The sequence below is a fragment of the Pinus tabuliformis genome, chromosome X (assembly GCF_031772625.1).
Source record: "Pinus tabuliformis cultivar Carrire ecotype Pingquan chromosome X, CPIR1, whole genome shotgun sequence".
Classification (NCBI taxonomy): Eukaryota; Viridiplantae; Streptophyta; class Pinopsida; order Pinales; family Pinaceae; genus Pinus; species Pinus tabuliformis.
Genome location: NC_142308.1, coordinates 1,130,114,151 through 1,130,132,406, shown reverse-complemented (window position 1 = coordinate 1,130,132,406; position 18,256 = coordinate 1,130,114,151). Strand labels below are relative to the sequence as shown.

General features: G+C 41.5%; 1 protein-coding gene across 5 annotated transcripts in view; it reads right to left on the bottom strand.

The window, feature by feature from the left end:
* LOC149143811 (Glycosyl hydrolase family 47 protein) overlaps nt 1-18,256 on the bottom strand; it is a 425,142-nt gene that overhangs the window by 28,855 nt on the left and 378,031 nt on the right. The gene's annotated exons all lie outside the window — the stretch shown is intronic.

Here is an 18,256-nt window from a genome sequence, read left to right as displayed (position 1 = left end):
GCTGCCCAGTGAGCCCTCTTTGGTTCCACCATGAACTAACAGAGGGTGTTGACAGCGTAGCAAATATCTGGCCTGGTATTGACTAGATATATCAGGGACCTTATGAGTCGTCGGTATAGAGTGGGATCGACATCCTTGTCTTCTGATGCATCAATCTTCTTCTAGTTGGTGATCATTGGCGTAGCCATAGGTCTATAGTCTCCCATCCCGAACCTTTTTAGGATTTCTGTAGCATACCTTCCTTGCCCAACGAAGATTTCTCCTTTCTGCTGCCAAACTTCCAACCCTAGGAAATAGTGCATTCGTCTCAAATCCTTCATATCGAACTCTGTGGCTAAATTTTTCTTGCAGTCTTCAATGAGTCTGGATGATCCTGTCAGGAAGAAATCATCCACATATAATACTAAGATAAGTGGCTCACTCTCTACGACTAGATAGTAGAGATTCGGATCCGCGTCACTCTTGAAAAAACTCATCTTCTGCAAGTAGCCATCTATTCGACCATACCACGCTCTTGGTGCCTCCTTCAGCCCATACAAGGCTTTTTTCAGTCTGCATACATGAGACTTCTTCTCGTGAGTTTCAAAGCCCTCTGGTTGTTCAATGTATACTTCTTCTTCTATTACCCCATTCAGAAATGTCGTCTTGACATCCATCTGATGGATCTCCCATCCCATCTGGGCTACAAGAGATATCACGGTCCTAATAGATGTATACCTGGCTACCAGAGCGAAGGTTTCCTCATAGTCAATCCCTTCCTTTTGAGCATACCCCTTAGCCACAAACCTAGCCTTGTATTTTTCAATACTGTCGTCCGCAGCATATTTGATCTTGTAGATCCATCTTGAACCTACCATAGATCTATCTTGAGGCCTTGATAGCACCTCCCAAACATCGTTTTATATTTTGGAGTTATACTCCTCCACCATTGCATCTAGCCAAACCTGATGCTGAGCTGCCTCCTTGAAGCTGGCAGGCTCTCCATCCTGAGCTACAAATGCCTGATACCTGTCTGGCTATTTTTGCTCCCTTTTACTGTTCCTTGGCTCTTCGATGAAATTTTTTGCATCACGCAGAATCTGACGAAGTTCCCTGCTGGTTCTTCCTCTGCCAACAAGTGCTTCTGTTCACTCTTGTTCCTCATCCTGAGAATCTTCCTGATCTAAGGAAGGATTCTTCACTTCCATTGGTTGAAGAGGCATGACAAACGGATCCTCTTTCGACTGCTCCTTGGAAGGCATTTTGCGAGATCTTCTGAAAGCTCTGTCCTCCATGAACTCTACATCTTGTCGTACTACTACCTTCTTGCTCTCTGGAAGATAGATCACGTATGCCTTAGCATTCTCGCTATATCCTACCAAATACCCCTTTTCTACAGTCTGATCCAGCTTCTTCCTCTTTTCTTCGGGTATGTGATAATATGCCAAACTCCCAAATATCCTTAAATGACTGACTTCAGGTGTCTTCCCAGTGAAGACTTTCTCTGAAGTAATCTTGCCCAATGCTCGATGAGGAGTCCTGTTCTGAACGTATACAGTTGTGTTGCATGCTTCCGCGCATAGGAATTTTGGCATATCCTGATCATACAGCATGGCCCTAGCTGCGTCTACAATAGTCTTGTTTTTCCTTTCTGCCACCCCATTCTGCTCCAGATTGTAGGGAGCTGTCCACTCTCTTCTGATGCCCTCCTTTGCGCAATAATCAGTGAAGTCCTTATCAACATACTCTCCACCATTCTCTAAGCGCAAGACTTTTATTTTCTTACCTATCAAATTCTCCACTAGAGCCTTGAACTCCTTGAATCGACAGAAAACCTCATCCTTGGTTTTCAGAAAATAGATCCAAGCTTTCCTCGAGTGGTCATCAATGAAGGTAAGGAAATACTCGGCACCACTAAGTGCTTTGATAGACATAGGTCCGTAGATATCTGAGTGTATCAATCCTAGTACACTCTTGGCCCTGTGGTTGCTCCTAGGAAATGCTGCCTTCACATACTTTCCTAGAGCGCATCCCTTGCATACATCATCTCGTTCCGTACTCCGATCCGGAACTCCTATTACAGTGCTCTTGAGAATTCTTAGAGCTCCATGGTGCAAGTGACCCATCCTTCTATGCCATAGTTCGTTTAAGTCTTTGTCCCCATGATTGCCTATTAGTGCCATTGGAGATTCTAGTTGTAATCTGTACAACCGATTACTTTTGATCCCGATCTGCACTTTCTTTTTCCATCTCGGGTGTTTGATGTATAAGTTTTCCTTGATGAACTAGACGTCATAGCCCTTGTCTTGTAGTTGTAACACGGAAAGTAAGTTCATCCCCAATCCTAGCACATGCAGCACATTTGTGGCACGGAACCGCTCTCCTGATTTTGTTTGAAAAACTATGGTACCCTTTCCTACTGGAGTACACTTTGCCTTATTCCCCATGGTGATCTGAAAATTCATCTTCTCTTCTCAATATTCTGAGAAACACTCCCTGATTCCCGTCATATGCCACAAGGCTCCACTGTCTATATACCATACTTCTGATGATGCAGCACTAGTCATGCACGCCACTTCTTCTTCCAACCTGGAAGCCAACATACAGAAATCGAAATCTCTCTCTCTTGTGCAATCTTCTGAAAATCCGCGTGAGTCCCCTGAGATGGATGCCTTTGCATCGTGGTCTCGACCCATCACTGATTTTCCCTTTCTGTCTCTTTTTACTTGCTCTGATACCATGTGAAAATTCTATCACTGCGGCAACTAATTTATTTTTCCTACTTATTTAATTATAAGTTATTCATGAAATTACATCGACAAACATTAAAATGAATACAGCTGCAGATATCACACCGTAAAACAAAAACAAACATATGCACACATTAACACAGTTATTTTGGACTAATGTCCCCCGAAAAACCCAATGTGGAAAATCGGTGCGACAAGGGAGGATTTTATTATTAAGCAATTTTCTTGTACAACACGGTGCCAAACTGGCTTACCCACAAATAGACAAACTTCCAGCACTTTTCTAAACCCCATGTAGGCCCTATTGACCTTTGCTACAGCGTGAAACCCTCTGTGTCAACCTGAAACCCTTTGTGTCAACCCACTGAGGCTCTGCGCAACCTCTCTGTGTAGGTTTTAACCCCGTACAGAAATTACCTACATACGAATTTTAAAACACATAAAATAAACAATGCGAGAGCATAACACATATACACAGAGATTTTCCCTTGGATCCCAAAACTGGGACTACCAGCTTGATTTTTCATTATGTTCCTTTCAATGTTATAATACATATTTATACATGCCGAAGCATCCAATACCATGGACCGAAAACCATCGCAGCCAAAACCATGGACCGAAAACCATTGCATCCAAAAAACATGTGCGAAAATCTTGCACAAAACCATAGGTGGGTCCGCCCAACCTAACATAGTGTCCAAAACCAAAATTTTCTGGGGCGCTGCCTTGGACCCCATAAAGTGGAGTTACGGGTACCCCTCAAACCCCCTGTTAACTACATGGAAAGAATATAACACAACCCAACATTCTCCCACTTGTTGTTTTGTTTCCACAGGGGACCACAAGAGAGCTTAGTCATTTTTCCAACCCTGAAACACCCATTGTCTCTCTACACCAAGAAAAATTCTCAGAGCTCACAGATTTTGTCAATGCATCTGCAGTATTCTTCAAAGTGTCCACCTTTACCAGCAACATCTTTTTGTCTTCTATCATATCCCTCACAAAGTGATACTGAACATCAATGTGCTTTTTCTTTGAATGATATGCGGGGTTCTTTGCCAATTGCACTTTGGCTGTCACAGTCTATCCTTATAGCTTCCTGTACTAACCCCATACTTGAACACAATCTCTGCAACCAAACTGCTTCCTTGCTTGCATGAGTGGCTGCCATGTATTTTGCCTCTGTAGTTGATAGTGCCACTACAGATTGTTTCTTACTCAACCAACTGACTGCACCTCCAAATAGGTTAAACACATACCCACTTGTAGATCTTCTCTGATCCAAATCTCCAGCCCAATCTGCATCAACAAAGCCACGGATATCCAAAAATCTGTCCAATCCTGGTATTCTTTGGTAGCACAAACCATAATCACTAGTGCCACCCAAATACCTGAAAACCCGCTTCACTGTTGTCCAATGCTCCTTTACTGGTTTTGACATAAACCTGCTCAATACTCCCATTGCATGTGCAATGTCTGGTCTAGTACAGACCATTGCATACATCAGGCTACCGACTGCACTTGAATATGGAACACGGGACATGTCCTCTTCCTCTTCTTGTGCCTTGGGACACTGTTCAACAGATAACCTCACACCTACAGGAATAGGAACCTTCACCGGTTTACTATCCTGCATATTAAACCTCTGGAATATTGTCTCGACATACTTCCTCTGGTTTAACCAAAGCTTCCTCTTTACCCGATCTCTTTTAATTTCCATGCCCAAAATATAGTTTGCAGCACCAAGATCTTTCATGTTGAATTTGGAGGACAATTGGGTCTTCAAATCCTGGATAACTTCTTTGTCACTTCCAACCAACAACATATCATCCACATACACCATATAAATAACACGATCACCAATTAATTTAAAATACACACAGTGATCTGCTTTGCTTCTGGTGAAGCCAAGTCCCCGTATAAATGTATCAAATTTCTGATACCACATCCTTGGTGACTGTTTTAATCCATATAGAGACTTCTTTAACTTATATACCAGTTTTTTCTTACCCTTCACCGCAAAGCCTTCAATTTGCTTCATGTAGATCTTCTCTTCCAGATCCCCGTGAAGAAATGATGTTTTCACATCCATCTGTTCTACCTCAAAATCAAAAGCAGCAGCAACAGATAAAAGTAATCTAATAGAAGTTACCTTGGCAACAGGAGAAAAAATATCACCAAAATCAATTCCCGGCACCTGGGAATACCCTTTTGCTACCAACCGAGCTTTGTATTTCTCCACTTTTCCTTCTGCATTTGTCTTCTTTTTGAACACCCATTTGCTGCCAATGGGTTTCCTTCCAGTCGGCAACTCCACCAGATCCCAAGCCTCATTTTTGTGCAAAGATGCCATTTCATCAACCATGGCCTCTTTCCAGAGTTTTCCATCCTCTAAATCCACTGCTTCCTTCACAGTTCTGGGATCATCATCAGTAACAGACAAAGCAAAATTCGAACAGAAAGCAGATGGACTATACCTTTCTAGCTGCCTTCTTTCTCGGACTGATCTTCTCACAACCGGAGTTTGTGGCTCTTCATCTTCTGATTCCTCCTCTGCTGTAGAGTCTGATTCTTCCTCCTTTAGCTCAAACTCTATCTTCTCAGGTTCCGTTGGTTGGACTTCATGTTTAATAACATCTTTCACCTCTCTAAACACCACGTCTCGGCTGTACACAACATGTCTTGTTACTGGGTTCCAAAGCTTATAACCCTTTAAACCATCCTTATACCCAATAAAGATGCACTTTTCAGATTTACTATCCAACTTGGTTCGTTTCTCCTTTGGAACATGTACATATGCATCACATCCAAATACCCTTAGATGTGAAAGAGAGGATTTCTTACCAGTCCATACCTCTTGTGGAGTCTTATCCTCTAATGCTGATAAAGGTGATCTGTTGACCAGGTAACATGCTGTCTCCACTGCCTCTGCCCAGAATTTTTGTCCTAATCCGGCACCACTGAGCATGCTTCTTGCCCTTTCCATCAACGTCTTGTTCATTCTTTCTGCAACTCCATTTTGTTGAAGTGTATATGGAGTAGTCTTTTGCCGTGATATACCACACTTCTTACAAAATTCTTCAAATTCATTACTGCAAAACTCTCCACTGTTATCTGTCCTCAGCACCATTATCTTCTTCTCTGTCTAGTTTTCCACCAGAGCCTTGAATTCTTTAAACCTGTCAAAAACTTCAGATTTCTTCTTAAGGAAATATATCCATGTATTCCTTGAGAAGTCATCTATAAATGATACATACTACACACACTTACCCAGTGATGGAACCTTCATAAGTCCAAACACATCACTGTGCACAAGCTCTAATATATGTTTCGCCCTCTTACCACCAAAGGGGAAACTCACCCGATTCTGCTTCCCGTATACACAATTTTCACAGAAATCAAAATCTAGAGAGCTATTACTCATACCTTCTACCATACCTTTACCATGAAGTATTCGAAGGCCTTTCTCTCCAATATGTCCAAGCCTTTGATGCCACAGCATGGTCTTTTCTCCAGAGACCACTAGATTTTCTACTCCACTTTCAGGAACCACGAAACTGTTGCACCCATCAACAACAACGCTACCTTGTAGCTTGTATAGAGTTCCAATCCAAACTCCCCGCATCAATACCAATGCTCCCCGAACCATCTTGCAGGTATCCTTCTCGAACACTGTTTTGACACCTGCATCATCCAACTTACTAACAAAAATCAAATTTCTAGCTAATGCAAGAATATGAAGAACAGCCGGAAGTGTTCTAACCCTTCCACCTTGCAGCTTCAACTTTACTTTTTTGCGACTAATGATTCTAGCCTTCCTGTCATCCCCCAAGAAGACATCACCACCATCATATTCTCATACTCACAAAACCACTCTCTATGGGGAGTGAAGTGAAAGGATGCACCTGAGTCAATCAACCATGCCTCATGATCTACATGTGTACTTGAAGAAGCCAAGTACACATCCCCACCTTCATCTGAGGTGGTTTTCGCCTCTGCAGAAGAAGCCTCATAAGATCCCTTTCCTTTGTCAGGAGCTTTAGATTTACAGTCCCTTTTGAAGTGGCCTTCCTTTCCGCATTTCCAGCACACCACCTTTACAGGTTTTCCTAGACATTTAGATCTCCCTCTCTATTTAGATCTCCCACTCGATGATTTATTTTTGTTTCTGTTCTGGGACCGTCCTCGTACAGACAAGGCATCACCATTTTGGCTCTCCATATTTTTCCGTCTCATCTCCTTTGTTAGCAAGGCTAAGACTATTTCATCAAACTGCAAGGCAATTGCATTGCTACCTATTGCAATAACCAGACTATCCCACGAATCTGGTAGAGAACACAACAAACTGATGCACTTATCTTCATCTGAAATTTTAATATCAACAGATGCTAACTGACTTACCACAGAATTAAATGAGTTCAAATGCTCTGTCACCGAGTCTCCATCTTTCATCCTTAGGTTATACAGCTTTTTCCGCAGGAACAGTTTATTCACTAGAGACTTAGATTGGTACAAAATCCCTAACTTGTCCCACAAAGCCTTTGCTGTAGCTTCTCCTGATACATTCAGCAATACTGAATCTGAGACACACAATCGTATTGTGCTCTTTGCCTTCCGATCCAACTTCTTCCATTCTTCATCGGACACTCCCGTTGGTTTAGTACCTAGATCTACCGCAATCCACTCATCTTTATCCACTAACAGATCCTCCATCTTGAGTTTCCACAACTCAAAACTCTGACCATTAAATTTCTCGATCTCTATCTTTCCACTGCTTTCCATCTTCTTTCACCACCAGAATCGATCTCGTAGATCTCCCACTGAACAGGGTCTACCATAGGCCCGAGCGAAACCCCTCAGCGACAAAGGCATCCCCTTGAAGCCAAATCTGCTCTGATACCAAATGTAGGTTTTAACCCCGTACAAAAATTACCTGCATACAAATTCTAAAACACATAAAATAAACAATGCGAGAGCATAACACATAAAACACATATACACAGAGATTTTCCCCTGGATCCCAAAACCGGGACTACCAGCTTGATTTTTCATTATGTTCCTTTTAATGTTATAATACATATTTATACATGTCAAAGCATCCAATACCATGGACCGAAAACCATCGCGTCCAAAAAACATGTGCGAAAATCATGCACAAAACCATAGGTGGGTCCGTCCAACCTAACATAGGGTCCAAAACCCCATAAAGTGAGGTTATGGGTACCCCTCAAACCCCCTGTTAACTACGTGGAAAGAATATAACACAACCCAACACTTTGGGCTTTTGCGTCACTCCTACAGCCTCTGCATGGATGACACAGGCCCTTCTGGCTTTGCGCAGTCTCTGCTGCTTCTACGTGGCTTCCTCTAGCTCTGCGTCTGCCTGTTCTGCACTGATCTCCCGTCTCTCTCTTCCATACTTGCTGCCTCCTCACTTCTCTCTAGACCACTGGTTCAATTTCTCAGCAAACTTCGCTCCAGAAATTGAACTGACTAGTCTCCCTCAGTGTATTTTCCAAGTGCCCCTCAAGCCTCCTCTTATACGTTTTTTGTTGACATCTCAACAACCGAGATTAAGTCCCTAATCAACGGCTAAGATTAGATCTGACTTGATCCATGTCTTTTGGACCATTCTAACACAGATTCATATTAATACACATCAATATTTTATTTTCCTAAGTTTCGACTTGGGGACTCCATTAAAAATATTAATTATTTTAATATCTCCTGATTTGTTTAGAATCTGCCCAAACCCTTTCTGGGTATTGGAGATCTTATGTGCCCCAACTTCACCAAATTTCGTGGCTAGAGCACATCCGATGCTACCCCAAATCAACAACCTACGCAATGCTGACATAGAGGCAGTGCAGTCATTGAGGGGAAGTCAAGTTCCTATTGAGGGAAGTTGAAGTTTAGTTGCCAGAAGCCAGGGTGAGTCTGGGAGGCAGAAAGTCGATTTCTCAGCCAGTAGAGGATCCGGAGGAGACGCTACATAATACCCAGGAGGGGTGACGCAGAAATTGCCCTGGGTGACGCAGTTCTGTGCAGAGGCCACGCAAAGGGTGACGCAGAGCCTCCAGAGCAGCAGGATCAGTCACTGATTCTCCATTGACAAGGAGAGATCATTTCACCGACCTTTTGTTCAGTATTCTCTCTGTATCGGATTGCTAGTTGAGCATCCTAGAATTGTACTTAAAATTTTCTCCTGCATAATAATAAACCCTCAGTGTTGCTGCACCGGTTAACCTGCATTGGGTTTTTCGGGGACTATTTGTCCAAAAATAATTGTGTCCTATGTGTTGTATTTTTCTTTCTTACTCAGTATTTTGTCTCCACATATATGTAAATTAAGTGAAGGCTGCAAATGTATCTGCTTCAATATTTACCGTAGAACACAGTAAATAACTTGCATGATTTAAACAAGTAGGAGAAATAACATTAGTTTGTTGCAATAGGGATTCCGGTTGTGGAATTTTCACATCCACTGCATCTCCGCCGGACACTTTGGGAAATTGGTTGATTGATAGTGGTGCCTCAAGGCACTTCATTGGGTATAAGGAAGCTCTTTCAAATCTGATTGAAAAGGATACAAATTTGGAAATTATCCTTGGAGACAATGCCAACTATCCCATGAAGGGAGTTGGGAATGTTACTCTTCAATTGAATCAAGGTAACACCATTCATCTACAAGAAGTACTATATGTGCCCGATCTAAAGAAGAACCTGGTATCTATCTCAGCGATGGAGGACAAAGGATTCAAGGTGGCATTCATCGATGGAAAGGTACGTGTGTGGAATAAAAATTTGAAAGATGCATTTACACTTGACTTTGGGGTTGATAGCCTATATCAAGTTGGAGGAAGCCCATTGGCAGCTATGTCTTGTGACACATCACTTCAATCCGAATTATGGCACGGGAGGTTTGCTCATCTACATTATAAGGCTCTACCCGATGTGAGGAAGATGGTGACAGGGATGCCTGAATTTAATGTAGAACATGAAGGTGTTTGTCAAGGGTGTGTCGAAGGAAAGCATACAAGGGGACCATTCCCCTCAAGTGATAGCAAGACTACTGACACATTGCAATTGGTTCATTCTGATCTATCTAGTGCAATGCCCATGAACTCAATAGGAGGATATTTATATTATGCTATCTTTATGGATGATTTCTCTCGCAAAACTTGGATATATTTCCTGAAGAAGAAGGACAAAGTATTCTCATGGTTCCGTTTTGTCTAAGCTTTGGTCGAAAATCAAACCGGGAAGAAGATCAAAATATTGAGGACTGATAACGGAACCGAATATGAATCAAATGAGTTCAAAAATTATTGTAGAGAGGCTGACATTAAGAGGGAGACTACTACCGCATATACTCATGAGAAAAATGGTGCTGCTAAAAGGAAGAACTGTTCTATCGTAGAAGCCACCGTGCCATGCTTTATGATCAAAGTCTTTCAAAGTTCTTATGGGACAAAGCTACAAACACCGTCGGGTATGTTCAAAATATGTGTCCTCATCAAGTGTTGGATTCAAAAACTCTTGAAGAAGTTTTCACCGGTAAGAAACCTGATGTTTCTCACTTTAGAATTTTTGGTAGTCCTGTATATTTTCATGTGCCAAAAGAAAAGAGAAGGACATTGGATGCTTCTGGGAAGAAAGGAACATTTGTGGGCTACATTGAAACTTCTAAGGCATATAGAATCTATGTGCCTGGTCAAAGAAAAGTGGAGATAAGTCATGATGTCGCCTTCGATGAGAATGCTGCCCTTGGGAATTTTAGTAACCTTCCTCTTCCAAGGAAGGACAAAGAAACTGGTTCAGGAACGCAGAGTGAACCGCAGGATGAGCTGATGCCCGATGCTGAAGGACCAATGGATCCCATTTATCCACCCCCTCATGAGCCCTCTTCCTCAAAGAGGAGACCCTCATGGCTCAGGGAGACTCTTGAAGATGCCGAGAGACATGTTGCACCTAGGGGGACATTTCGTGAAAGCAAGAAGCTGAATAGGTACCAAGGGTACTTAACTACAATGAGCACCATTATTCAATCTAAGCCTTGCACATTCGAAGAAGCTACAAAGCACCAAGTTTGGAAGGATGCAATGAACGAAGAGTATGAATTGATTATGAAGAATGATGTCTGGGATGTGGTCCCTATACCCAAGGGCAAATCCGTTGTCACCTCGAAATGGCTCTACAAGATCAAACATGGAGCTGATGGAAGTGTTGAAAAGTTGAAGGCCAAATTCGTTGCTCGAGGCTTCTCTCAAAAGGAAGGTGTAGATTATGATGAGATATTCGCACCGGTTGCCCGCTACACCACCATTCATTCGATCATTGCCCTTACTGCCTTGCAAGGATGGAATCTACACCAGATGGATGTCAAGACTGCCTTCTTGCATGGTTCACTTAAGAAAGAAGTCTATGTAGAACAACCTGAGGGGTTCGAAGTTCAATATCGTCAGACACATGTATGCAGGTTGAAGAAAGCCCGCTATGGGTTGAAACAAGCACCCTGAGCTTGGTATGATAGGATCGATAGCTATCTAATGAAACTGGGATTTACAAGAAGTGAAGCTGATCTGAACCTTTATTTTAAGGTTGAGAATGATAGACCTCTCATCTTGGTACTTTATGTGGAAGATTTGTTTCTGACAAGTGCAGACCCTCTTATTCATCAATGTTAGAGGGAGTTGACTTCTGAATTCGAGATGAAAGACCTAGGACTGATGCATTACTTCCTAGGGTTGGAGGTTTGGCAAAAGCCAGGTGAGATTTTCCTTTCTCAAGGAAAATATATTGTGAAGATAATTGAAAGATTTGGGATGGTAGACTACAAGTCCGTGACTACTCCGATGGAACTTAACTTCAAGAAATTATGAGGAAGTGCTGCTGGGTCCGATTTGGGAAATTCTTCTGAGTATCGTCAACTTGTGGGGGGCCTGATGTTCTTAGTGAACTCCCGTCCGGACATATGTTTTGCAGTGAATACATCGACTCAGTTTATGGTCAAGCCTCATCACACACATTGGATTACTGCGAAGAATCTCTTGAGATATCTTCGGGGCACAATCACTTATGGACTGAGATACACTGCCGAAAATGTGAGGCTCCATAGCTACTCTGATGTAGACTGGGCTAGCAGTGTGGTGGATCACAAAAGCACATCTAGATGTTGCTTCTCTCTAGGTTCTGCTTCGATATCCTGGATGACCAAGAAGCAGAAGTCGGTTGCTTTGAGCACCACTAAGGCTGAATAAGTTGCTTCTAGTTTGGCCTCCTGTGAAGCTATTTGGTTGAGGAAGCTCTTTAGTGAGTTGTTTGGACATGTGTTGGATACCATCGTGATCTTCTGCGCAACCAGAGTGGGATTATTCTTTCTGGGAATCCCGTGTTTCATGACCGCTCCAAGCATATTGATATCAGGTACCACTTTATCCGGGATATGGTACAACGGGGAGCACTAAGGCTACAACATATTGGGACTGATGATCAGGTCGCCAATATTCTTATGAAGCCCCTGGGGAAGGTCAAATTCTTAACCTTCCGTGAACGACTTGGAGTTGTGGAGAGACCCTCTTATGAGGGTCACGTATGAGATGGATGTTGAGCTTTGGGAGCTCCTAGGCACTTGGGGTACTTCTTGGAGCGATGAGCGACCATAGGATGAGTGGTTCACCTTCCCCTAATGGTGCGTGATGTACAGGGTGAGTGGTTCAACTTCCCCTATGATACCCCATGGTGACATATGCATAGGTTGAGTGGTTCACCTTCTCCTATGGCACATGAGCAAGATGAGTGGTTCACCTTCTCCTGTCGACACATCCTACCCATGCAGTTTGGGATGCATGGGAAGTACCTCTCATCTGGCTAATGAGTACGGAAATGAGGATAGGGACCATAGTACTACTGATAGATGCATCGTGTACTATCGTACTCCCTATGCTAGGATGTTGATATTGATCTGGGATCAATGGAAACAGACTTCTGGTTGGTTAAGAGTGGTATGACACACTCTCTATTATTGGAGACTAACTTCAAGTCAGTGGAGAATGGTATGATACATTGTCGATCATTTCTTCTTTCTTCATGGTTCAGAAAAGCAAAGCAAAGTAGAACAAACACAGTGATGGTACAGATTGTCAGACAGTTTGGGAGGTGAAGTTCTCCATAGTTGAGAGGGAGTGTTAATTTTGGCAACTAGGGCCAAACTTCACCTTGGACAACTCATATGAGGCAACTGATATTTTTATTGGATTCCTCTCTCCTAGAGGTGTAGGATTGATCTAAAGATAATCCCATTTTGACATGTACAAATGGAATTATGAATTTATTTTGATTATGGAAAAATTGTCAAGGTCGGCCAGCAAACTCATGTAGGGTCAAAAGCCCAACAATCACGTCTATTCATCCTCAACGTTTGCATATAAATACAAGGTGCCTCCTCCTCATTTGGACATTTCATTCACTCACACATCTATCTCTTCTTGATTGGGTACAGATTTTTGAGGCTTCTCTCTCTCCACACGTGCAAAGAAGGGATCGTTCTTTTGTTGTCCCTGCGTTAACTAGAGTTGACCGAAAATTACACAAGGTTGTTTTGACCAGCGTTGACCATCTTTGACTACAATTTTGTGGGGTATTTCTGTTTGGGCAAGGCGCAATTCTGGGCACGAAATCCTATGTTGTTTCACCTTTGTTTGACTAATGTTGACTGTGCTAGGGTTTGCTGCAACATTGACTTTTTTTACCATATTTGACTAGACTTTTTCGGAGTGTTTTTGGGTTGATTGACTTGTTGTTGGAGGTCGAGTTGACCAAGTTTGACCGAGCTGTTTTGGAGGTCAAAATTTGCCCTGTTGACCAACATTGACTTTCTGGTTAGGGCTTTTTGTTTTTGTTGTTTGACTGATTAGATTTCACTGTGATTGGGCAAGTGAATATTGTATATTGTACTCTCTCTGTGATGAAATTTTGAAGAATTATAAGAAGAATTGATCAAGGGTTTCCCCACATTGAAGTAAAATTGCTCTAAGCATAGAACATACCATTGTTATCTAAAAATTAACAATGGTTGAGGTTTATCATCTATACCTACTTGATGATTGGAATATAAAGAACCGGTTATATCATTAGAAGTAGTTAGCAATTGTGAAAAACTATACTAGCCTTGCCATACTAGTAAAATCAACATGGTATCAGAGCTTTGGTGAAGGGAAAAGAGTTGTGAGATCACCTTGAAGAGCACTTGAAGGGCATCAAGAAGCACTTTGAAGAGTTTGGATTCTGCCTTCTATTTTTGACCAGCAATTTTCATCATGTATATTGAAAGCAAAGCTTGAAGGAGCTACTAGTTACAGGGCATGGAAGGTTAAGGTTGACATAATACTTGAAAGAAACAAGGTCTTAGGAATTGTTACAAGTAAAGTTACTGAACCATCTGATCAAGCAGGAAAGGAGAAGTTTCATGAAGATGACATCTTGGCAAGAAGCATCATCTTAGATTCTATTAGGGATCTTTTAATTCCATATATTGTTGAGCATAACACTTCCAAGGCCATGTATGATGCCATTGTTGGATTGTACACTATCAACAATTTCAATCAATCCATCAATCTAAGGGGTCAACTTCGCAATATCAAGATGACAAAGAATGATGCAGTGGCATCATACTTCGTCAAAATTACTTCAATAAGAGATCAACTCAAGGCCATTGAAGAAGAAGCTTCTGACAAGGAATTGGTAGTTGTTGCTTTGGGTGATTTTCCTAGATCATGGGATTATTTTGCATCAAGTGTTTGGGGAAGAGAAAATGCACCTAATTTTGACATGCTATGGGTTGCCTGTACTCAAGAAAAATCAAGACTCCTTTCTAGAGGTGACATTGAAGATCCAAGTGAAGAAGCTTTTGCAACACATTCAAGAAGCATCAAGATAAGAAGACCTAATTTTGGAAGGTTTCAAAGATGTTCTGGTAAAAGACCTAATGTGATACGTGCTTCAAGATATGATTCAAAAAGGGAACTCGCTCCATGTAGAGGACCTCCTCCTCCCTCTTATGATAGGAGAGATAGAAGAGATAGAAAAGATGAAAGGGATATGACAAATGTTCAAAGCTTTCATTGCCAAGCATATGGCCATTATCAAGCTCATTGTCCTCAAAAATATTGAAGGGATGACTATCAAAGGGATGAAGATTGAAGAGGGAAGCATCATGCTTTTGTTGTTGATCTAAATGAATCATCTCACAAGAAAAGGCATAGGAATAATGATTATGATTCTGAATACTTATTTTATTATGTCTTTACAGGTTCCATTGCAAGTCATGATGAGATATGGTTGGTAGACAATGGTGCCTCTAGGCACATGACAGGGAATCATGATCATCTCTCTAAATTGGTTGAAAAGAAGATAGCTCAAAGAGTTGAACTTGGAGACACTGGAAAATATGAAGTTAAGGGCATTGGGTCATCTTCCTTCCAATTGGAATAAGGAGGTAATGTATCCATTAACAATATTTTATATGTTCCTGGTTTGAAGAAGAATTTGTTATCAATTTCTTCTCTTGAAGACAAAGGATATAGAGTGGATGGTCAAGTTCTAGTATGGAAGAAGAATGCCTAATTTGAATCCGCTAAACTCATTGGTGTTCAAATTGGAGGACTATAACGTCTCCTTGGACACTCAATTCAAGCCTTACTACACAATACCACTGATCTCTGTGAGTTATGGCATCGAAGGTACGCTCATATGCAATATAAAGCTTTATCTAGAGTGAAAGACTTTGTCAAAGGTGTACTTGAACTTAGGACTGAACATGATGGAGTATGCAAAGGATGTTCCCATGGGAAAAATGTTAAGGGAAGATGTACTAGCAGTGATAGTAGATCCCAAGGAATCTTTGAACTTGTGCACTCTGATGTTTGTGGGCCTATGTTTGATAATACCTTGGGTGGAAACTTGTATTATGTCTCTTTCACTGATGATTATTCACGCAAAACATGGATTTATCTTCTAAAGTCCAAGGATCAACTATTTGAAAAGTTTTGTGTATTCAAGGCACGAGTTGAGAATGCTACAGGAAGATGGATCAAGACCTTGAGGTTTGACAATTGAGGAGAATATGTATCTGAGGAATTGATTGCCTTTTGCAGGGATGCAAGAATTAAGAGGGAGTTGATAGTTCCCTACTATTGTCAACAAAATGGAATTGTTGAAAGGAAGAACAAGGCTATTATGGAAGCTGCCAAGGCTATGCTTCATGATCAACAATTGTCTATGTTTCTTTAGCGAGAAGCTGCAAAAACAATTGTCTATGTTCAAAACAGGTGCCCACATCGAATATTGGACTACAAGACTCTTGTAGAAGTCTTTATAGGTGAGAGACTAAATGTTGAGAATTTATGAATCTTTGGCTGTCTTGTTTATGTTCATGCGCCCAAGGAGAAAAGGAAAAAATTAGAACCTTCTAGGAAGAAAGGAACCTTTGTTGGCTACAATGAAGATTCAAAGGCCTTCTGGGTCTATGTATGAAGACAACATTACATTGAGACTTGCAGGGATGTTATATTTGATGAGGATGCTGCTTTCTGGAAGTCCAAAGGTTCGCACTTGGATTCTAATGAAGAAATATAGGTGGCTCCAAAGAATGTGGAATCGAACTCTAAGGACCCCAAACTGATGGACCAAGACAGTCATGAAGAATCTGATGGTCATGAAATTGTTGAACCTCCTAGAGCCACTACAGTTGAGACTCGAAAAAGACCTGCTTGACTTGAAAGGACATTGAAGGAAGATGAAGGACATGTTGCAAATCGTGGGACCTTCAAGGAAACCAAGAAGTTGAAGAAGTACCCTAGTTATGCAGCCATGATGTGCAAGATCATTGATTCTAAACCATCCACCTATTAAGAAGCTACTGAGGAACAAGTTTGGAAAATTGCTATGACTGAAGAGTATCAATCTATATTAAAGAATGATGTTTGGGAAATCGTGCCAAGACCTGGAGGAAAGTCTGTTGTTCCTTCAAAGTGGATCTACAAAATCAAACATGTTATTGATGGAAGTGTTGAGAAGTACAAGGCAAGATTCGTGGCCCAAGAATTCTACTAGAATGAGGGAGAGGATTATGAAGACATGTTTGCTCTCATTGCCACGTTTGCATCTATTAGATCTGCCATTGCTCTTGCTTCTATTAAAGGTTGGAAATTACATCAAATGGATGTCAACACTACTTTTCTAAATGGGGTCATTGAAGAGGAAGTCTATATTGAACAACTTCAAGGGTTTAAGGTCCATGATAGAGAAACATGTGTTTGCAAAATAAAGAAAGCCCTCTATGGGCTGAAGCAGGCCCCTCATTCATGGTATCCCAGCATTGATGGTTATTTGTTGAAGCTTGGTTTCAAGAAGAGCGATGTTGAATCGAACTTGTATTTCGAAGTTGTTGAAGGTGAGCCATTGATGTTGTTATTGTATGTATATGACTTGTTTCTGACAAGGATTGAAGTGTTGATTGTCTAGCGTAAGATGGAGTTGTTAAAGAATCTAGGGCAAAGTGGTGATGTGATGATTCTCTGAGACTTGATAACCATTTGTGAAGCCTTTTTACTTTTCTTCGTTAGCTTATACTTCTTCTTATTAGTGCATATGTGTGTGCTTCATCAAACTGCTACCAAAAAAAAAATAACAAGAACACAAATTTGGCTCTCTGCCAGGGACAAACCCTCTCCACTCTTGAGAGGGAAACACTTTGTAACTTTTCTCTTATTGAAGTTTCTTATTTGAACAACTACCAAACCCTAGACCCTTGACTAGGATATCCTCCAAGCATGAGCCAAATCCTTCCTCTTTCTACACTGTCACTTCTGGCACATCTTCCAACACTTCTTTCCGCACTTTGTCTTCTACCACTTTATCTTCTAGGTTAGGAAACCCTAGAATATTAGGGCTTCTCTTCTTTGCTATAAAGAGATCTTTCTTCACCTTTCTTTGGATACCTTGTGGACCTTAATACACAACGGAAGGAGGTTTCTTTTGTTGTTGCCCTTAATAGCAGTCAAACCCTTCGAGCACCTTGCACGTGTGACTATTTCTATCCCTAGAAACAGTCCTTTTCTTCTTCAAATTTGTCCCTCCTTCCTTCGCTTGTGAGCCCACCTTCAACGATGGAGTAGGAGACTTTTTTTGACCTATTTGTTAGCCCAAACCATAAGAAAATACCACCGCAACCTTGTTGTTGTTCTGGCCGCAGATCTGTCCTTGAATTCTTCACGCATGGTTGTAGAAGCTTCAGATTTCACCCTTTTACCTTCGTTGATTTGTTTCCTTCCTATGCTGCCCTTGTAGCCCTCTCTCTCACCTTTTTCTTCGTCTTACTTCGTCCTCCTTGCTTGCAGATTTCCGAGATATGATTGTGTGTTCAAATGAGGAGTGGACAGCCTCTATTTATATGAGGAGTGGACAACCTCTATTTATAGAGGTCTGTCCCTCCTCCTTGAAGCCGACATGACTGTCCCTAAAGCCGA